The following is a 20,707-nucleotide window of genomic DNA, read 5'->3' on the forward strand; positions in this document are numbered from 1 at the left end:
TGCTTTGCTGGCTCCCCGGCTATACGAGTCTGTGCAATATGAAGCATGTGGACCCAAAGGAAGTTGTAAGCATGATATTATTACTTCCAAGGCACTTCTGAGGTAGGTGGGATCCCCATTTTAAATAGAGGCACTGTTGCACAGAGAGGTGAAATGAAAGGTCTCTCAGTGAGTCAGTGGAACAGCCAGGGCTGAAGGCAGGAGCAGCTGTGTGACATTGTGAAAAAAATGTTTAACAAACACCCGAGTCAAATTGTCCAGAACTTTGTTCTGCCCATTTTTATACTGCTGAAACCTTGTGATTTTGAGAAACGTTGTAAAAAGATGTTAATTTGGCTTGAAAACCATATGAAATTGTGAGTCTCATGCCTCACCGTGCACCGGAGGTGTGCACCAACACCTTGATGTCAGGGCCTATTGCTATATGGGCTCCACCCCAGCAGGCACGAATAAGGTACGTTGTGTGTAAAGCATGCACTAGCCCCTTTGTGGATCTGTTTCATATTAGTAAGGGCTTTACAAAGGACATTTATTGTGCGACTCTTTCACAGGCTGACTTTTTAAGGGCGAAACATAATACCACAGAAAAGAGTTTGCTTATAAACGGCTGTACGGTCTCTCCAACTCCTTGGTCCAGGTGTAAATAGCAATCAGATAAGTTAGGCTTTTTTTGATCCAGGTCTTTCCACAGCATTCTAGAGAGCATTTTCCATTAGTGAAAGTGAGCATAATATAGACATGGATGAATGGTTCCTTTCCATGCAAACAGACTTATTAAAAATCAGATTTGGAACACAGCCTAAAGCCAAAAAGGCAAAGGTCACCTTTGGCAACCAGTGTTTAAAGGTCATAAATAAAATTTGGTTTTGGCATGTTCGCCTTTTGTGACTGGCAAAGGCCACTCAGATTATGTGTCTTCCGCGAGGCCTGTAATAAAAGGAAAGCAACATTATCCAGAGAAATGACAGGCCCTACAGGACACAATGTGACCTGCTGACAGTTCTAGCTATCACAATAAAAAACATATTATTGAATCACCAAAAGAAAATCTTCTAGATAGGACTAGAAAAGCATTTATTTATTAGAGAATTTTAATTGGTCACAGAGGTAAATCTTATTGCTTCATTGCAAAAAATATACTTTGAATTAAATATGCATTCTTGGGGTACGTCTACACTTAAAATATGCTGTAGCATCTCAGGGGCAGTACTAGAGCTGCATTGATGTAGTACTTCAGTATAGACACTACCTACGGTGACAGGAGGGGTTCTCCCATCTGCATAGACAGTCTACCTCCCTGAAATGTGGTAGAATTCTTCTGTTGACCTCGCACTGTCTACAATAGGGGTTTGGCTGGCTTAACTACCCTGCTCACAGATGTGGATTTTTCACACCCATGAGCGATATAGTTCAGCTAACTTAATTATCTAGTGTAGGACAGGCCTTGTATCAGATCTGTATTAGACATGTATCTGTCACTTAAAATGTTTAGCTTTCAGAAGCTCTCAGGAAGAATAAATGTTTGTTATGATGTACGGTGTAACTGTTGTGCAAGTTCTTGCCAAAAATGTTTTATAAACAGGACAGCTGTAACTTGGCAACCATTGGTTAATGCACAGCAGAGAATCTCTCACAGATAGTTGTCAATGGACTTGTTAACATCTACCATGATGGCTCTTGAATGAATATGTAAGCAAGAAAACAGGCCCTGAGACTTTACTCAAGGGAAAATTTGACAGAGCTGGACATCAAAGAGATAGCAATCATAGAAAAAAAGGTATATTTTATGCTTTGAACACACTTTGGAAAGACATGATTATTGTATGCTTGAAAACAAATGTCAATCTTGTTACCAGATTCTAACATGTTCAAAACTCCTTTCTGTCATTGCAAATTGGTTACAATTAGTAAAAGCGATTATCACTTGTGGAAAGGTTTGCATCACATTTCATATAGAACCTGAAAAATTCTGCTTTGAGTCTCAGGAAGATTTTCAAAGCAGAGAAAAGAAGACAGCCTATATGTTTGTATGTCTTTATATGCTGTATACACAACCTCAAGGGTATTGGCAGAATGTAGGGTTCTAGTTTTTAGCTTTCTAATGAGTTGATACCATGACACTATTTATTTAAGAGGCAAGGTTTCTACCATTAAATAAACCAAAGTGATTCGGTTTTCAGCATTCAGACATTCATCCTGGAGGATCAGTTGTACAAACAATACAAATTATGGGCCAGATTCCATTCTCCTTACCCACAGAGAGCCTGATTCTGCCACCATTTCTTATTCTGAGGAATAGCCTCCTCCATGAATAGTCCCACTAATTTCAGTGGGATTAGTTGCCAGCTAAAATACTGCTCAGTGGGAGAGCTGGCTCACAATTAGCCCAGTGATGCTGCTGGGAGTACTCACATGAATAAGGTGTATTTCTTGTGTACAGTAGAGCATCAACTAGCACTGAAGGTGGCAGCCAACAAGTGCAAAGCCCGCTGCACTGGGGAAATTTGGCCAAGGACACAGGAATAAACCCCTTCTTGTAAGAAAATTGCCTCAGAACACTGGCTGTCCATGCAGGTCTAATAGGGCCTCAGTTTGCAAAGCGTCACCTGAAAGACATGCAAACAGTAAATTGGATGGAACTCATCTCCTCTACCCTGGGAGAATGGGCAAAGGGGTGAGTTGCCTCTGCCAGGACTTTTTACTTTAGATATTTCAAATCTGATTGATGCGAAGACCATTTAGCTACTTCCTCTGGCTAAATCACACAGGGCCATATCATGCTCTCCCACAGAAAAAATTGCAGGTAGGGATTCTAGGTCAGGGCAAAGAAAATTTCCCTCCATATTCTGGCCACTCAGGCCTTGGCTGAGACTGTTCACCTGCAGGCCAGTTGTGAGGGCAATTCCTGACATGGCTACCTGCCAGCGGGACAGCACAGACTGAGAGAATGCAGAATGCACTGCAGCACACAGAAGGAGCAATATGTGTATCAGAAAAAATTAACAGCCTTTTCCTGCAGAGAGGAGGAACAGCTGAGGAGCAGCAACAGCCCTCCTGGAGAGGAGTGTGGTCCTGGGCTGTGCACAGGCAATCTTCCTAGAGCAGCAGCAAGTCTGGCTGGCACCTCCTGCTGCTGCGACGGAGGAGAGTCAGCAAGTGACAAGTCATCAGGCAGGGGACGTCATCACAGCAGCAGGACAGTGAAGGGAGCATGAGGGGAATCCTGAGTACCAAGGGAGGGGGAGAAAGGGCAAAGGAAAAGGGCTATGGGGGAGGAGAAAAATGGGGCCCAGAGACCAGTGTGGGAGAGAAACAGGGGTGGGGGACTGGAGAGGGTGAGAGAAGAGAGAAGGAAAACAAGACAGAGACAGGGGCGGGTGGGTGCGTGGTAGAATCCCTGACAAGATGCAAAGGCACGTACCATAATTCATGCAGTAAGAGAAGTAACTGGTGCTCTCCCTGTCCCTTTCTATCATGACTGCTCCAGCCTGGGGAGGTTGTACTACACAGACAAGTGTCAAACACTAGCTGTGTGGGGTTGAGGGAGATTTGCCAATGGAAAAGAGTGAAACACGAAGAGGAAAAAAAGCCTCTGTCTGGACTTTGAATATTCTGGGGGAAATAAATTTAAAAAATAATAAAGTAAATGCTTTTCTTTTCTTTACTCAATAAGGCTCTCTGGGCTGGGCATTTCCTGTTAGTTAACGAACCAAGCCAGACATTAGCTGCCAGGAAATGCCCAACCCAGTGGTCGTTATTGCTACATGAAATCATTAAAAGAAAACATTACCTTGAAAAGTGAAAAGTTGCCAACCATCCATTGTTCTCTTTACTGTACTGGGTCTTTTCCTAACTATCAAAGGGTACTACAGTAACCAATAGGAAATCAGGACTTCAGACTCCATGTTCCACTGGATTTAAAATTACTGTTAAAATCGATCAATTTAGTGAACCATTTATTTCTACTCTAGATCCCCCTTCGCCCCTCAGGATACCTATTCTTGCAGTTGTATCACATTCCAACAAACAAATATTATGTCTTTAGATAATTATACAAATATACTTTCAAATAATATATAAATATATGTAAATAAAAACTTGCAATAACCTTAAATCACTACCATGCTCCTAGGGAAGAGACTGATAGATGCTGCTCTTATTTTTATGGCCCCAGATTTCTTAAATGAGCACATTAGACAAGTATCAATATATGATTACATAAGAGAAAAAGCACTTTGTATAAGACTGTTCTGCCTTCAGATCATTTATACTTAGAATAACTATTCATATTGAGAACATAAGAAAACATGTTATGTAAGATCCCTTTTAAATCCTTTGGTTTTAAGTTTGTTTAAAAAAATAGTACATTCGAACTATGTTCTAGAAGCAAATCCTTAATATATTCTCTATGTCTGGTTCCTGTAAGCCTTTTGACTCCATCCAAAAATACAGGGACAAGAAAAGAATGCTTAGCTACAGGGCAATTCTAAACTGACTTTATGTTACTTTCATGTTCTGAGCTTTTCATCTGTAATGCTCTGGATGCTTTGCCAACATACCAGAGATTGCCAGGCAGTATTGAGGTACAGGATGAACTTCTTAAAGTATGTAGTATTACAACAGTTGGAAATGTTACTGAGATTGCTCAGATAACATACCGACCAAAATCTATTGTACATGTGGAAAGCTTCTGCCTGAAACAGGTATTATTTACCAGTCAAAGGACAACTAAAGAAAGGAGCTGATTTACCTCTTCATTTATTTAACACATCAATATTTTTGGCAAATAAATTCTTCCCCAAGCCCCCAAGAAGCCCTATGCCTAAGCAAAAGAAGGTGAAATGTGAAATAAAATTATGCAATTCCACCAAAGTCAGTTGCGTTACTTTGGATTTACATCAGAGGAAATCAGGCTCTGGCCTGTAACGCAATTCTGTAACAGTTCGAAAAAGACTCACTTCCAGCCACACTCAAGAAAAAACTGTTTTAGGACATGGCTGAGGCTCTTCTGTGTTGTATCACACTGTCCCATCATGGTAAAATCTGTGATTTACAAGGATCCATCACCTACATTGTGCTTTTATAACAACAACATTTCTCAGGGAAAATATCCTTGTCCACCCCAGTCAGAGAAACTTTGGTGGAAGCTGTTAGCAACAAGGGGTTCTTAAACACCATTGTTGCAAGCATATCTCCAACCACAATGTGTCCAGGGTTCATTCTGTATTATTTCCATTATGATAGGGTGTAAGAGCTGCATTTAATGACTCTTAATAACCACATTGTGCTAGGCACTGTACAAACAGAACAAAAAGATGGCCCTTACCCCAAGGAGCTTACAGTGAGAAAGGGGCGGCTGGTTCAATATGTTCTCTCTCATGTCCATCATTAAGATAATAGTAAACAAAACTTTATTAAAATCAGATTCACTGATTTTTTTCACCTCTCTTATTATTAAGACCCAAATTAGACCTTGAGTTCCTTGATAGTTCTCCAGCTTGTAACTAAAAGCAAGGTAATCAATCACTTCAATTTTGTAACCATTGACCAAAGAAAAGAAACAGACCAGCAGTTGTCTGCAGCAAAGTGCCGGACAGAGGTCTAGTAGCATCACAAAGAAAATAGTGAGCAATCTTGGTAAACACCGCGATGAAAGTACTCATTCACTTGGGTTCTGGCAGTGTCACAGACAGTTTCAAGAAGGATGGGTGCCGGCAGTCTGCTCTGCTAAAATGTCAGTATCCACCGGGACTTTAGTTATTAAACTTCCTCTTCCTCAGACACACAGCGAGAATGCCAGTATTTTCATATTTTTCTCTCTTTTTTCTTCGCTGCTTCAGCATGTTCTGAGTCCTCTGTCTAGCAGCTTCGTGCAAACACAGAGACACAAAGCCTATGGGGGTGGGGGGGTGAGAAAACCTGTATTTGTGCTGGAAATGGCCCACCTTGATTTTCATGCATGTTGTAAGGAGAGTTTGTGTGTGTGGTTTTTGGAGGGGGGTGAGGGGGTGAGAGAACCTGGATTCCTGCAGGAAATGGCCCACCTTGATTGTCATACACATTGTGAAGAGAGTGCTCACTTTGGATAGGCTATTACCAGCAGGAGAGTGAGTTTGTCTGTGGGGGGGCGGAGGGTGAGAAAACCTGGATTTGTGCTGGAAATGGCCCATCTTGATGATCACTTTAGATAAGCTATTACTAGCAGGAGAGTGGGGTGGGAGGAGGTATTGTCTCATGGTCTCTGTGTATATAATAATGTATTCTGCAATTTCCACAGTATGCATCCGATGAAGTGAGCTGTAGCTCACGAAAGCTCATGCTCAAATAAATTGGTTAGTCTCTAAGGTGCCACAAGTACTCCTTTTCTTAAAGCCTAAAAGGCACATTTCCTCTCTCTAAATGGGTTGCTGGGCATTTGGTTATAGCAGAGGCAGCAGGTCGCCTAACTCACTTAAACAGTGCATTCCAAACACAACTCCCCCAACGTTACCATGCTCCGGTTGGTACTGTAAGGTGTCTGGGATGGTGAGTAATGTTCTGGCTGGATACGTGCATGGACGCTGACATAGGAGCACCAATACACTGACAATTCTTGCTCCTGAGCCTTGAACATAACTGGCTAAACAAGAGAGCACTGTCATATTAATCATAGAATCATAGAACTGGAAGGGACCTTGAGAGGTCATCTAGTCCAGTCCCCTGCACTCAAGGCAGGACTAAGTATTATCTAGACCATCCCTGACAGGTGTTTGTCCAACCTGCCCTTAAAAATCCCCAGTGATGGAGATTCCACAAACTCCCTAGGCAATTTATTCCAGTGCTTAACCACCCTGACAGTTAGGAAGTTTTTCCTAATGTTCAACCTAAACTGTCCTTGCTACAATTTAAGTCCATTGCTTCTTGTCCTATCCTCAGAGGTTAAGAACAACAATTTTTCTCCCTCTTCCTTGTAACAACAATGTACTTGAAAACTATTATGTCCCCTCTCAGTAGTCTCTTCTCCAGAATAAACAAACCCAGTTTTTTCAATCTTCCCTCATAGGTCACGTTTTCTAGACCTTTAATCATTTTTGTTGCTCTTCTCTAGACTGTCTCCAATTTGTCCACATCTTTCCTGAAATGTGGCACCCGGAACTGGACACAATACTCCAGCTGAGGCCTAATCAGCGCAGAGTAGAGTGGAAGAATTTCTTCTCGTGGCTTGCTTACAACACTCCTGCTAATACATCCCAAAATGATGTTTGCTTTTTTTTTTTCCAACAGCGTAACACTGTTGGCTCATATTTAGCTTGTGATCCACTATGACCACCAGATCCTAATCCTTAGGAAACATGCTAGTTTCCAGGGGAGAAATACCTGGAATCTAGCTGCCTCCACCGGAGACATAGGGGGTGCAAATGTATTTAATTATTGGGGCTGCCCAGTACACCACACCTCTAGTGTGTCAGTAGCACCACATCTCGGAACCAAGCACTGTAGGTGCTTCAGCAGTTAGACCTTGTTGGCACAGGCCCTGGTATGTCTCAATAATCACTCCAATATACGGCTAAAGTGAAAGGGTATTTTACTAGCGCTAGCAAGAAGGGAAAGGTTGCAAATACCCTAAGTCCGGAGGTTTAAAGAGTTATAGTTCAAAGCGAGTGACAGTGGTAAGTGTTTAGGCCCCTGGGGCAGTCCAACTGAGAGTCAGCACTCTTCAGGCCAAGTGCCTGGGCTGCCCTCTCCAGTCCAGCCTCTCTTCCAAGTAAATGAGGTTCCATTATTGTCTCTCATTGGAGCCCCTCAGCACTGGCTCCCTGGCCAGCGACTGCTGCTCCTCCTAAGTCCCACACAGCTGTAACTTATTGTCTGGCACTCACGGCCTGGTCCACATGTGTCTCTGTCCACGGTTCCTGGGGCTTCTCTCCAGCTCCCTGCTTGCCATGTGGCTCCTGTTTCACCCTCTCTGCAGCTCCTGGCTTGCCATGCAGTCACCACACCACAAAGCCTGGCAACGTCGTATGCAGGACTTTCCCTCTTACCTAAGAAGGAGAAAGGCATGCAGTGGGAGGGAGCTGATAGGTGTTATAGTCTCCTGCTAAAGCAGGTCCATCCACAAGTAGATCGGTGACAGGTTCTTGCAGCAGGAAGGTGGGTGAGTTAGAACTCTAGCCTCGTTGCTTCCCTGCAGCTGGAAACATTCACGGACATCCAGCCAGCTTTCCCCACCCAACCAGCTTCCTGGCTGCCAGCCCACTACCTGGAAATCAATGGACATTAAGTGGACTGCATTAGAGTGATCCATGTAGGAGGCAAAGTGAGGATGTGTGCTGGTGGCAGAGGAAGGAAATCAGCCTATTCTCATCTTTCCCCTGCAGTGGGGTTTTGTTGGCTTCTATGAGTTTTCACAAACCAGAATCCTGATCTTATAGAAAATTGGCCAGTGCTTTAACTGTAAGAATTATGTATAATACAAAGTATGTGGAACAAAGTTTGTGTTGCATCGTTTCAAGCTGGTATAAAATTCTCATTTTAAAAACCAGAGCTAAAATTCTAAAGCAGACAGAGGTGAAGGGGAAATGGCACAGCTACAGATAAAGAGCAGGAGGAGGAGGGGAAGAAACGGGTTTTCAGTGGAACTTTGGGAGTGTGCTGGGATGATTAGCGTTGGCAGAGCATAACCAGGGCCAAAAAACACTGGCAGGGTGGAGTGGAGCAGGCAGACAGCCAGTGTTAGCAGCAAATGTTCACACAGATGTTATAAAAAAAAGAAGAGGGAGAGCACTGATGGAAGTCATACAGGTTTAGGACAATGCAACAGACTTGCATTTTAGCTTAGCACAGGAATTTCAATACAGGAGTCACTATCTGCCCCCAAAATACTTTACATACATAAGCTTTCAAGGTTCTTGAATATCAGCTTCTCACCTGGATTTAGAGTAGCAGCCGTGTTAGTCTGTATCCGCAAAAAGAAAAGGAGGACTTGTGGCACCTTAGAGACTAACCAATTTATTTGAGCATAAGCTTTCGTGAGCTACAGCTCACTTCATCGGAGTCCTTTTCTTTTCACCTGGATTTGCTCTCCACTGTTCTGATAGCTTCTCTTGACAGATCGCTAACAATGCAGGGGCATGGATCAGCATTCACGTCATACTCCCTGTCAGTACCTGGCCCATGCAAGGGAAGCTAATGAACCAATCAGGGGACCAAATTTGGTGATGAATCCTGAAGCATGTTGCGCATATGCTAAGACGACTAGCAGTGGGGATCACCATAAGCACTGATGTAGGAAACTTGAGCCAATCGCTGATTATACTAAACTCACCTCCTTGCAGTTACACAGTTAGTATCCTTGCTGCCTACTACATCCTACCCTGTCATCTGCAAGCTCAAACAGCTGTCCTTAGTACAAGCCTTCCAGCACCGTAATTTGCATTTCCCCACAAGATCTAAACATTAAATCAGATGATCTGACCTTTTTATTTTTAATCCTCGTCCCCAATCCACACTTCACAATTATTTTTACTTTGTGGACCCACCCTGCAGAACCATCATTATTGTAGCACCTAGTCATGGGCCAGGAGCTCATTGTGTGAGGTGCTGTACAAACACGGAACAACAAGACAGTCCCTGCTGCAATGTACTTACAATGACACACAGATGGGGTAGTCTCGAGAAGATTGCAAAGGGATCTAAAGTGCACCTTGTGACTGTGACATCTTGTCTAATGGTATCAGTGCTAATTCACGTCTAACTCTTGTGAGGGTACTCACCTATCAGCAAACAAGAGCTTTTGGATGTACTCTACCAACCATAGCATGGCTTTCTGAAGATCTCAGACTATGCTCGAAGAGGGAATCATCTCTAGTTTAGTGCTCCTGGCTCATCCTATGCATAGCCCATGGAGCAGCAATAACCAGACACGCCAAACCTGTGGAAAAAAGGCAGAACTTGGGCTTGTTTTTGGCTTAATTGGCTTGTGAGTTGCTTGTTGGCTAGTTATTGGCTTGTAGCTTGTTGCTTCTTTTTTTTTGATCGGCTCCTGGCAAGCAGGTTCAAGGGGCGGGGGGCAAGCAGGGGCAGAGTCAGGGGTGCACAGCAGGCCCACCACAGTCCCAGACTGCACGCCATGGGATCTAGTCACATAGAGTGTTGGGGTTCTTAGGGACTGGCTTGTTTTGGCCGTGTTTTGAAATGGGATTAGCTTGAGTTTTGGCTTATTGTGAAAGAGTGCTTATTTACCACATGAAAGTTGGCAGCTATAGTAATATTCCCTTCTAGAAGGCACCAATCTCCTTCCTCAGTCCCCTTCCTCATACCCACTATGGTCTCCTGAATCAAGTACTGGAGATATTCCAGGCACATTAGGTTTTTCTGCTCATTCTCCTGCACTCCACTTTTAATCAAACTTGTGATTTCAATCCTCTCTGCTGCTACTCTCTAATCAAATTACATGGTTCATTAGATGCTATTAAATGACCAAAACCTCTCACCTGGGAAGTTTTGAGGGACCCGGGGCATACATAAGCTATAGATGAACTTGTTGTGGGTGCCCCATGACTTGCTGTGTTGTGTTGGTGAAGACACTTAGGCCCAAAATTCCAAAAGTAGCCTCTGATTTTGGGTGCCTCACTTGAGATATCTTGGTTTCAATTTCAGAAGTATTGAGCACCCACAACTCCTGCGGGAATCAAAGGAAGCTGCTGGTCTCAAAACCTCTGAAAATCAAGGCAAGGTCACTTAAGCGGAGCACCAGAACTTGAGGCATCCAGAATCAAAGGCCTCCTTTGAAAATCTGAGTTTTAATCTTTCTCTGCTTCAGCTTACCCAATTGTAAAATGGGGATAATAATACCAGCCTCACTGGGGTGTGGTGAGAATCAATTAACATTGGAAAAGTCACACACACACACAGAGAGCAAGCACACTAGCTGAAAACAGTTAGCATCCGAAAAACCTTGCAAATGCTTTGCCAAGAAGTTTTCACTGGAATGAGAAATTTCATCATCATCCATTACAAATGATGTTCAAGAACTGTGCTGGGAGTCAAGTGCCGCTAGTGCGTGACTGAAGATGGGTTTGTTGGGCTTTCGTGTGGTTAGAAGACTGTGTGGAAATCTTCATTTGAAGATGACAAACACTGATAGTACAAATTAGCTCCAGGTATGAGCATTGAGCTGTCCAGATTTCTTTGCATCGGATTTTCTGTGGACTCCTTTTTCAAATGACAAATGAGGAATTGTGTGAATGTTTTAATTGCCAGCCAGCTGTCATTCTTGCCGGATGTTCCGTGTTTTTAGACGGGTCACCACTGCCAAAGTGACGTGAGGGTTGTGTGCACTATTGTATGATATTTTTCAAGGTGCTAATGCAGGGGTGAAAGTCAAATGCAGATTTTACCGGTACAGGGCTGCTCTGCCCCCACCCCCCCGAGAGGGGCGAGGCCTCAAGCAGAAGGGCCCCAGCCAGTCCATCTGTGCTCCCTGGCCCGCATCGCCCGTGGCTCCAGCGGCGATTTAAAGGGCCCGGGGCTCTGGCCAGCGCAGCCGTGGTAGCGGCAGAGGCGGCCGGAGCCCCAGGCTCCTTTAAATCGTGGCCCCGGGGCAGCTATTTCTTTTGCCCCCCCACCGTCAGCAGCCGGGGGAGGGGGCAAAAGGGGCAGCGATATTAAAGCACTAACGCAGCAGCTTTTTAACATCGCTGCCCTTTCTGCGCCCCCCAGCTGGGTCATTGCTGCCCCTTTTGGGCCCCCCCATTGGCAACCCTGCTGGTAGGGACCCGGCGGGGGCGCGAAAGGGGCAGCGACGTTAAAGCGCTTTAAGCGGCGCTTTAAAGTCAGTGGTACAGGCCGGTCCTAGCAGCTACCTTTTACTGGTATGCCGTACCAGCCCGTACCCCCTTACTTTCACCCCTGCACTAATGCCACACATGGCATGTCCCACAAGTGTGCGCTTTCAGAGTTAATCCATTCCCAACCACAAGGCAGCCGAGCTGACCTTGGGCTCATAGTTTTGTGGCTTTAGTCAGGAGGGTTTTCTGGCTCAGTGCCACTCTTCTGTCATGCCCTAATGCACAAGTCCCCATCACGTCACATCCTGGATCAAATATCTTCAGAGCATTCTTGTCGTACTTCACTGAGCCAGACCATTGTAAATTGGATCAAAGTGGTGCCGGAAGATATTTCTGGAGCCAAATATTTTTAACTAACTTTACTTTTAACTACTTTATCACTTTTACTGGGAACGCACATTCCCCTCCCCACATGTTTAGCAGGCTCATGCAGCTTTGGTTTCGCGAGTGCTTGAAGCCTAAGTTTTGACTAAGATGACATAATATTTAGCATCTACAGATGACTCAACCCTAAAAGGCACCGGTATTTGCAAAGAAACTGGAGCTGCCTCAAAATGTCAGCAGCGCATGGGGGCGTTTGACCTAGTTCCATCTTTCTTGAACCCTTCTCTGATGTGGGCACGTGCAAGTTTCATCACAATGTCCTTTCAAATCAGTAGAGGGCAAGGTCAGACCTGTTACATATGGTCACGCTGGAAGAGCACACTTCTCTGACATACTAGGTGTGAGATGCTCGGTCCTTGCCTTCCCCTGATTTGAATGGATGGTCATCTATTAAAACTGGTGCCAGGACTCATTGACAGTCCCGCAATAACCTCGCCTTCCCTGCCAGCTGAAGTACCTTCCGAGCTTGTTTCTGTGATGCTCAGCACCCACAGTTCCAAATGAAGTCAATGGGAGCTGCTGGTGAAAGGCTTAAACTACCTGAACTCACGGAGAATCAAAGTTGCTGACACTAGCTAACCATTTTATCTTTAGATAGAGCAACCCTGTAGCATATTTTAATAGTACATTGTAGTCATCACTTGTCTCAAAAATCAAGTGATGTAGTCAACATCTGTAATGTACCTTGACTCTTTTATTGACTTGGAGTACAGTCTTATCATACTATGTTAGCATGGCATGTGTTAAACTGTTAGCATGGCACCTGGATGAAATATTGATTATAGCTGCCTTTCAAGAATCAAAACTTCCAGTCAGAAAGCTACTTAGAAAAAGTAATTTTTGCCTAGGAAAAACACAAAAAAGAGCTGCTTCTCAAATAATTCAAAAATGTCTGATAACACTGGGAAGGAGAAAAATGTTCAATGAATGTCTCTTTCCCATTCGTATGATATAATCAGGGAATATTCTTTATATGGACACCGAATATTCCTTTTTAATCTGTAATTAGAGAGGACAAGATGACCATGAGTGAATTTGCACTATGCTGTAGTTAATGAAGCAAAACTATGCATTATATTAGCATATTGCACTATATTATAGTTATTAAAGAAAAATTCACAGCATATCACCACCAAAATACGAAGCCCTCTCCTGAGACATGTGCTAACCTTGGCGTGGCCAATGGTGCATTGCAGTGCTCAATCATACTGGTTTGATCTGTGTGAGAAGATACAAATGTCCTTTGAGAATGGAGTTCTAAGAGGTATGTAGGATGGAACCAAGAAAGCAATAGGCCTTCAGCCAAGACTGTCCCACTCAAATCTCGTAATGGAGATACCATCATTGACTGAAGCAAACAGATGGAACACTGGGTAGAACACAATCACGAACTCTATTAGTGTGAAACCACCGTTTCTGACGAAGCGGTCAATATGATCCCCAGACTATCAAAGAGCTTGATAAAGAACCACGTATATGTAAGCTTGAAAAGGCAATCACCTGCCTAGCACCAGAAAAGGCTACAGGAAAAGACAGAATTCCAGTTGAAGTACTGAAACAAGGAGGACAGGTGGACCCTTAAAACATATTCACAATGCCTTGCTTGCCTGCTGGAGGGAAAGCAGGATAGCACAAGACATGAAGGATGCCAACATCATAATGTTGTATAAAAACAAAGGAGATTTGAGTAATTGCAGTAACTACAGAGGAACCCGTCTCCTTGTGTTGCTGGCAAGGCATTGATGTGGGTCATTCTCCAAAGACTGCAAGTTCTTTTTGAACATGTAGATCCAGTCAGCCAGTGCAACTTCCTTGCTGATAGATCAAATATTGACACACTTTGGCCCTCGCACTAAGGCAATGACAGGAAAAGTATCAGGCTTCATCCTTTGGCCCTGTCCTTATGCCTGCACTATCTGTGGCAAGGACTGTTGCTCAAGAATTGCACTTTTTAGCCACAGGTGCCAACTTTCCGAAGTGCCAGGGGGTGCTTGACCCCCGGCTCTGCCCCAGGCCCTGCCCCCACTCCACCCCTTCTCCCAAGGCCCCACCCCTCCTCTTCCCACCCAGTTCCACCCCCTCCCCAGAGCGCCTCACATCCTTGCACCCCCTCCCATCCCCCAGAGCTTCCAGCATGCTGCGAAACAGCTGATTGTGGTGGGCAGGAGGCACGGATCTGTGGAGCCCCACCGGTGGACGGAGGTGGTGGAGGGAGCTGATGGGGGACTGCTGGTGGGTGCTAAGCACCCACCATTTTTTCCCCATGGATGCTCCAACCCCAGAGCACCCACGGAGTTGGCGCCTATGTTTTTAGCTACTTGAGATACTGCAGCAAGACTTACAGTAACTGAACTACTTTAGCGCTTCCCGTCATGCTGTCCGGAGTGACTCAAGTCCGTGCACGTGGACCTCAGGGCAGCCTGTCAAACAGCAGGGCAGAAACCCTAAACTGGGTATATGTTCTACAGTTAGGTTTCACCAACCCAGTAACAAAGTGTGAACTCCTAAAGCATAACAACAGTCTTATCATGGAGTCACAGACAGTCCCCTTGCAAGGCAAGCTGGACTATGTGATAGATGGCCACTATACACCAAAAATCATAATATTCAGGTTACTCTCAGTCCCCGCAGGCCAGTCACTTACCCCAAGTCAATTGTACTCAGATCTCAAACCAAATACAATGCCTGTTGCCAATCTTGTAATAAACTAACTAAAGATTTAACTAAGAAAAAAACGAGTTATTTATAAGATCAAAACAGGACACATACATACACAAATGACAGTTTTCAGAGTAACAGCCGTGTTAGTCTGTATTCGCAAAAAGAAAAGGAGTACTTGTGGCACCTTAGAGACTAACCAATTTATCTGAGCATGAGCTTTCGTGAGCTACAGCTCACTTCATCGGGTGCAAACTGTATGCATCCGATGAAGTGAGCTGTAGCTCATGAAAGCTCATGCTCAAATAAATTGGTTAGTCTCTAAGGTGCCACAAGTACTCCTATACACAAATGAGTTACAGTCTTGGATTTTAAAAGGTAATATAAGCCTCTAAAATAAGCAGCTGTAAATGTCCTTTAGGGCTGGCTCAGGCCAAGCAGCATCTCTTGCATATGTATAGGAATCTTTGCCCTTCGGAGTCCAGAGAGCATTAAAGATCCAGTTTCTCCTTGTCAGGGATTTTTATCCCCTCTCCCCCCAAGAATCCAAGCTGATGGGACAAGGGCTCAACACCTCTTCATGGGTGAAGGGAGCAATTGACAAAGTCTTTATTCCACAATGGCCCATTTGGATTCAAGCCTCCTTCCTGATGAGCAGGAGATAACACCTCTTGGGGTAAACTAATATTTCACACTTGGTAATGCTTCTCCCCTGACTCTGGGGAATTTACAGTCTTAAACATTTTTATAGTTACAGAGCAAACATTTAAACCTTACCTTATAACATGGGGATACAGATATTTTAAGTAGGATTAATATATGCAGCATCCTACAAGCGTTCCATAAAGTTTAAATACTAAACATATTGTTAGAACTGTACTGTCTATTTTGATAATGCTAACACACAGGTGAGCAAGACCGGTTTCCAGCTATGCATTTGTAAGTGTTTGGTGAGGCCTGGGGACCTTGGCATGAGCTGGCACCTTGTCTATCACTTCCACCATTGTCTTTTGAGATACAGTTGCCATTCCTATAGTTAATGAGTGGACTAAAAAAATATTTATTCCCCACTCATGGAATATTTTGCTTCTATCTTTTTCTGAATTTTATTCTGAAACTTTCTGCTAACAGACTAGATTGCAAGTGAAATGTACTTTGTACTGTACTGCTTATACAAGTAAATTTAGTGGTTACAATTTGCGTTGCTGGAAAGCTAGCTGTTATTACACAAGAATAAAATAATATCCATTTGTTTTTGGACATCAGAGCTTTCAGATTACAGGAACATGAGCCTGATTCTTAGCCTAAGAAAAGTTTATTTTTTTTGTTCCATACAATGGAACATATTATGCTGCTTTCGTATCTTGCACTTTGATGAGAATAAAAAGCTTCATTATTTATGGATTTGGTTTGTCTCTGGTATGTTGAGATGGCTACAGGAGTTGGAATGCAGGGTTCAGAATCAAAAATGTTTTAAGATTCTGAGAATGATGATTCACCAGTCAATGATGATTCAGCTAATGTAACATCTCAGAATAGCATCACACCCAGGAGTCAGGAGATACATATTGAATCCATCTCTGCTTGAGGCCTTTTCAGTCTGGTTTCCATGGGTGAAAATAAAGATCTTTCTAAATGTGTATTGTAAAAGTCTTACCTTATCCTTACTCATCTGCCATACAGTCCCCAAACCAGAAAACTCCCTCCAGCACTGGAACTGACTCTCACTTCTCCTGAAGAGGCCTAGATATCACAATAATTGGTGGAGGAAGGATTAGATTAGATTGGTAATCGTGAGGTCAAAAACATCTGAGAGCGAGTACTCTGACAGTTCTCCAATAGGCCTTTCACAGTGAAAAAGGAGCTTTTCCATTGGCTGAGGGGACTCAACTCCCCTGGAGTAAACACAAGATGGTTACAGAATACCATGTCCTGGCATCAGACATTTAAAGAGTCAGTTATCAGGGGAAAATGTTGCTTGCATTTTATTTTGTTTTACACTTGAAATCAGCTGTAGATCACAGCTCCAGCAGCAAGTTTAGATCAGCTCCCCAGGACATCAGAGCTGTGAAACAGATCTTAGTTTTGCTAGTTGACAGAGGTTTTTAGATCACATAAGTTAAATAAACATAACGCCAGACTGAAATATAAGAAATGGTTTATGACGTTCATTGTATCAAAAGGGAAGAGAACAGGCAAGTGCTAATATAGAGAGAAAGAGCACATTTGTGTAAATAGACATAATAAACAATAAAACTTTGAAAAAGACAATACTCCAGAGTACATTTCTGGGGGATGCAGTGGTGCTGCCTAAGGGCTTTTTTGGTGGCCCAACACCACACAAGACTGCTTCCCCCATCTTACCCTCACAAAAGGCTGTATTTCCAGGTTCTCCTGTTCCCAAGACACCTGTTTTCAGACAGTATTCAATTGCCTCTTTATAATGAGGTTTCCAAGAGCCTCTTTTCAGGACAGTTGTTCTAATCGCTCTGTTTCTCATCTTTTATTAATTATTATTATTCCACCACACGCAATGCACTGTCTCACTTCTTGCTGGTAGGGTGGATATAGCATCTGCTGGCTGCACCAACAAAATTTTGAACAACTAACTGGAATCCCTCTAAGGCTAATCCACTGATACCACTTTACCCCCCTGCACCACAACCCCTTGCCCCAGGCTTAGCCCAGAGCCCCCTCCCATATTCCTAACCCCTCGGCCTCTCCCCCCAGCCAAGAGCCCCCACCCCAGCCTCCTGCCCCAGCCCAATGAAAGTGAGTGACGGTGAGGGAGAGCAAGTGACGGAGGATGGATTGAGCAGGGACGGGGCCTCGGGGCAGTGGTGTTTGGGTTTGAGCGATTAGACAGTTGGCAACCCTATATAGCATACACAGATACATTATGTAGTGGCCATGTTTTCAATATTTAAGCTGCAAAGTATGGTCACCAGTAGGTCACCAGTAAGTTTACAGCACCTAAACTTAGTCTTCTGGTTTGTTTTTAATATTGTTGGTTTCTTTCAATACAGGATGACACCTTTTATCTTCCCTCCTATAGGGCCTTAAGCCACGTGTTCTGAGGTTTCATATCTTGTCTTTGTAGAAAAATATTTCATACTTTAGGTTATCCAATTAACAAGGTCATTAGAAATAAAAGAAAAACTCTGCCAATAATACTCAAAGATCATTCTCTTGAACCTACCCCCAGCCAAGAGCTGTGGAAGATGATGCAACCTTACAATTGGAACTTCGTACCTTTAAAGGAGGATCTATGAGAAATGCAAACAAAGACACAGCAGCAGGAGCGTCTCTGAACAATGGATCCATAACTCATGCAATAGCATATGATTAAAGATGTACTCTTGCATATTTGCGTACAGCAAATTAAAGCTGACAGTAATATAAGGTTAAGGATTTCAGGGTCCTGTAAGTTTCAGTGACCACAGGTAGGTGCTTCCGGTTGGGACGAACGGGTACAATAATGTGAGGCACGGAGATGGAGGAACATATGTCTGATGCACATGGACAAGAGTCATCACAAATTCAAGTTCGGTGTCAACACCGTCCCAAGACTGCCACTGCCTCCTGCTACTTTCTAGGAGGCACGCTGTTGACTCAGGCAACTTCCCTTTGTTTGCGTGTGTATCTGGACTCTTATTTTACACGCTCTTTTGGCACAAGACAATCTGATGTGTCTGTTTTGTGTACAGCCCGTTTCTAACCTCTCATGATTGAGTCATAGCAATGAGACAGCTGACTGCTCAGTTGCTACACTAGAGGATAGCGATGTGCAGGGGCCTACTCGTGTTAGCCTACCTACTGTGGTATTGCTTGCTATGTGAGGGCACATTATGTATGATGGATGACCAAATGGGGTCCAGACCCTTGACTTTAGCAATGCATGAAACATTTAAAAAAATCAAAACAAAGTGCTGAAGTAATGCTCCATTAAGATGTGAGGGGGAAGTTCAAAACTCTGCTGGAGCTATGTTGCTTCAGTCTGTTTAGCTACAAAGCAAACAGAAGAGCAGTGCATTAACTTACTGCAGAAAATCTATTTTTACAACAAGGAGAGAGAGGTGTGTTTGTTAAAAGACAGAAAAGCACGAAAGTCTGTGGAAAGAAGCTAGACTCCAGCATTTGCCTGCACCTATGACTCTCCATCACCTCAGGCAATGACACACTAAAGACCTTCCCAGTTCAGTTCTGCACTTCTATCACTATTGTCGCATAGAGCAGCTTGGACACATTCCATGATGGAAGACCAGTTCTTGTTTTTCTTGGTCTCACTAGTTCAAACACAGACTGGTTGCTACCACAGGGTTAGCTAATTCACCGCAGAATGTCCTCTGGAGATTGCGGGCAGGGACGGCATTCAATGATGAGGACTCCCCTTCCTCTCCACTCATTTCAAATGTCCCTATAGGATTCATCGCTGGTTCCCCTGCCCCACCTCCCGTTTCTTGGGTGACCTGATCCAGCTACACAATTCAGCTACACCCATGCCAACATCCAGATTTACTTCTCGACTCCTCACCTTCCCCCTAGGTTCAGAGTGCGTTTCTGCCATCTTTCCAACACCTCACCCTGGACAGCTGCTGCCAACAGGCTAAAGCTACTCTCCCTCTCCTTCCTCCTAAAGCCTCCTCTTACCCCTTAGCTCACCAGTGTAATGCCACCATATACCTCATTCCTCAGGTTCAAAACCAGCGTTTCGTTTTTGACTCTCCTACCCTCACACTGACACTGTTGCGAAATCGTGCAGACTCCATATTGACCGTAGGTGGAAGGGAGAGGGGAATCTTTTCTGTTTACAGGCAATCTGGCTGACCCAGCCCTGTGCATCCACAGCAGTGACCCATACAGACAACCAGCCCAGGTCTAAAGGGGAGAGAGCAGCAAGTGAAAGGGAAGTACTAGTAGAGGGGTCACAGCCCCATGCCAGGCTGGCTCTGGACAGGGAGACAAAAGGAGACTGCAAGGCCTGGAGTTTAAGGGTTGATAGACTCAGGTTAAGATAGGAGGTTGTAGACTGGTCTAATTGTAGAGGAATTGAATGGAACCAGTTAGGAGAAAGCTGGGGCCCCTAGAGAGACTGCACCAAGAGCAGCTGACAGTGCTGTTTCAACTTACACACTTCTAACTCTGCCCCTCTTCTCTACCCCCACTGCCAAACCTTTGAGCAAACCCTGATCCTTTCATGCCTCAACTACTGCAACTTCCTTCTTTTTGGACACAGATCCTCACCTCATTGTCGTCAACCCAACCGAAATGTTGCTTTAAATATTATCTATCTAGTCCACTACTTTCTCTCCAGTAGCTTCCCGCTACCAACTGGATACAACGTGAGCTCCCTCTCCTTTCCTTCATTGCCCTACTTAACCTCGCTGCTCCCTGCCTCTGGGCCCATCTCTTCCTGCTTCACCCCCACCCCCTTTACTCCACCCAAGCTGTGTGACCTTAGCCTCTCTGCATTGTCTTCCCACTGTGGTGCCTTCCACACTGCCTCAGGCATGGGGATCTCCTCTGGACAGCAAAATGCCTTTCCTCCGCCCTCTCTTCTTAACACTCTTCATCAAAGGAACCTATAAACATACACACATCCAGCAAATTGTAAAAGTGGGTGCATACATACAGCCTAACTCCTTCAGTCACATTGCTTGCATTGATCCCTGTCTCCAATTCCCTGGTTCTGTGTTGTCCGCAGAGATTATTAGCTCCTCGTGGCAGGAACTGTAACTTTACAGCTGATGTGAACAATCCAGTACACTGTTGGTGCGATGCAAATAGATCATAGCAGCAGCTTGGTGGGGTGACCAAGCTTTGGGAGGCACATTGGC

General features: G+C 44.2%; 1 long non-coding RNA gene across 1 annotated transcript; it reads right to left on the bottom strand.

Annotated features, from left to right (window-relative positions):
* Nucleotides 1-754: 754 nt before the first annotated feature.
* On the bottom strand, nucleotides 755-20,452 carry LOC122462136. The gene is made up of 6 exons (XR_006284511.1): nucleotides 20,327-20,452; nucleotides 16,528-16,613; nucleotides 9,753-9,910; nucleotides 7,860-8,021; nucleotides 2,413-2,606; nucleotides 755-927 (listed from the first exon to the last, which is right to left on the bottom strand). It is a non-coding gene; the product is annotated as an uncharacterized LOC122462136 (long non-coding RNA).
* Nucleotides 20,453-20,707: the final 255 nt, after the last annotated feature.

This window comes from Chelonia mydas, chromosome 10 (genome assembly GCF_015237465.2).
Source record: "Chelonia mydas isolate rCheMyd1 chromosome 10, rCheMyd1.pri.v2, whole genome shotgun sequence".
In the NCBI taxonomy this organism is placed as follows: Eukaryota; Metazoa; Chordata; order Testudines; family Cheloniidae; genus Chelonia; species Chelonia mydas.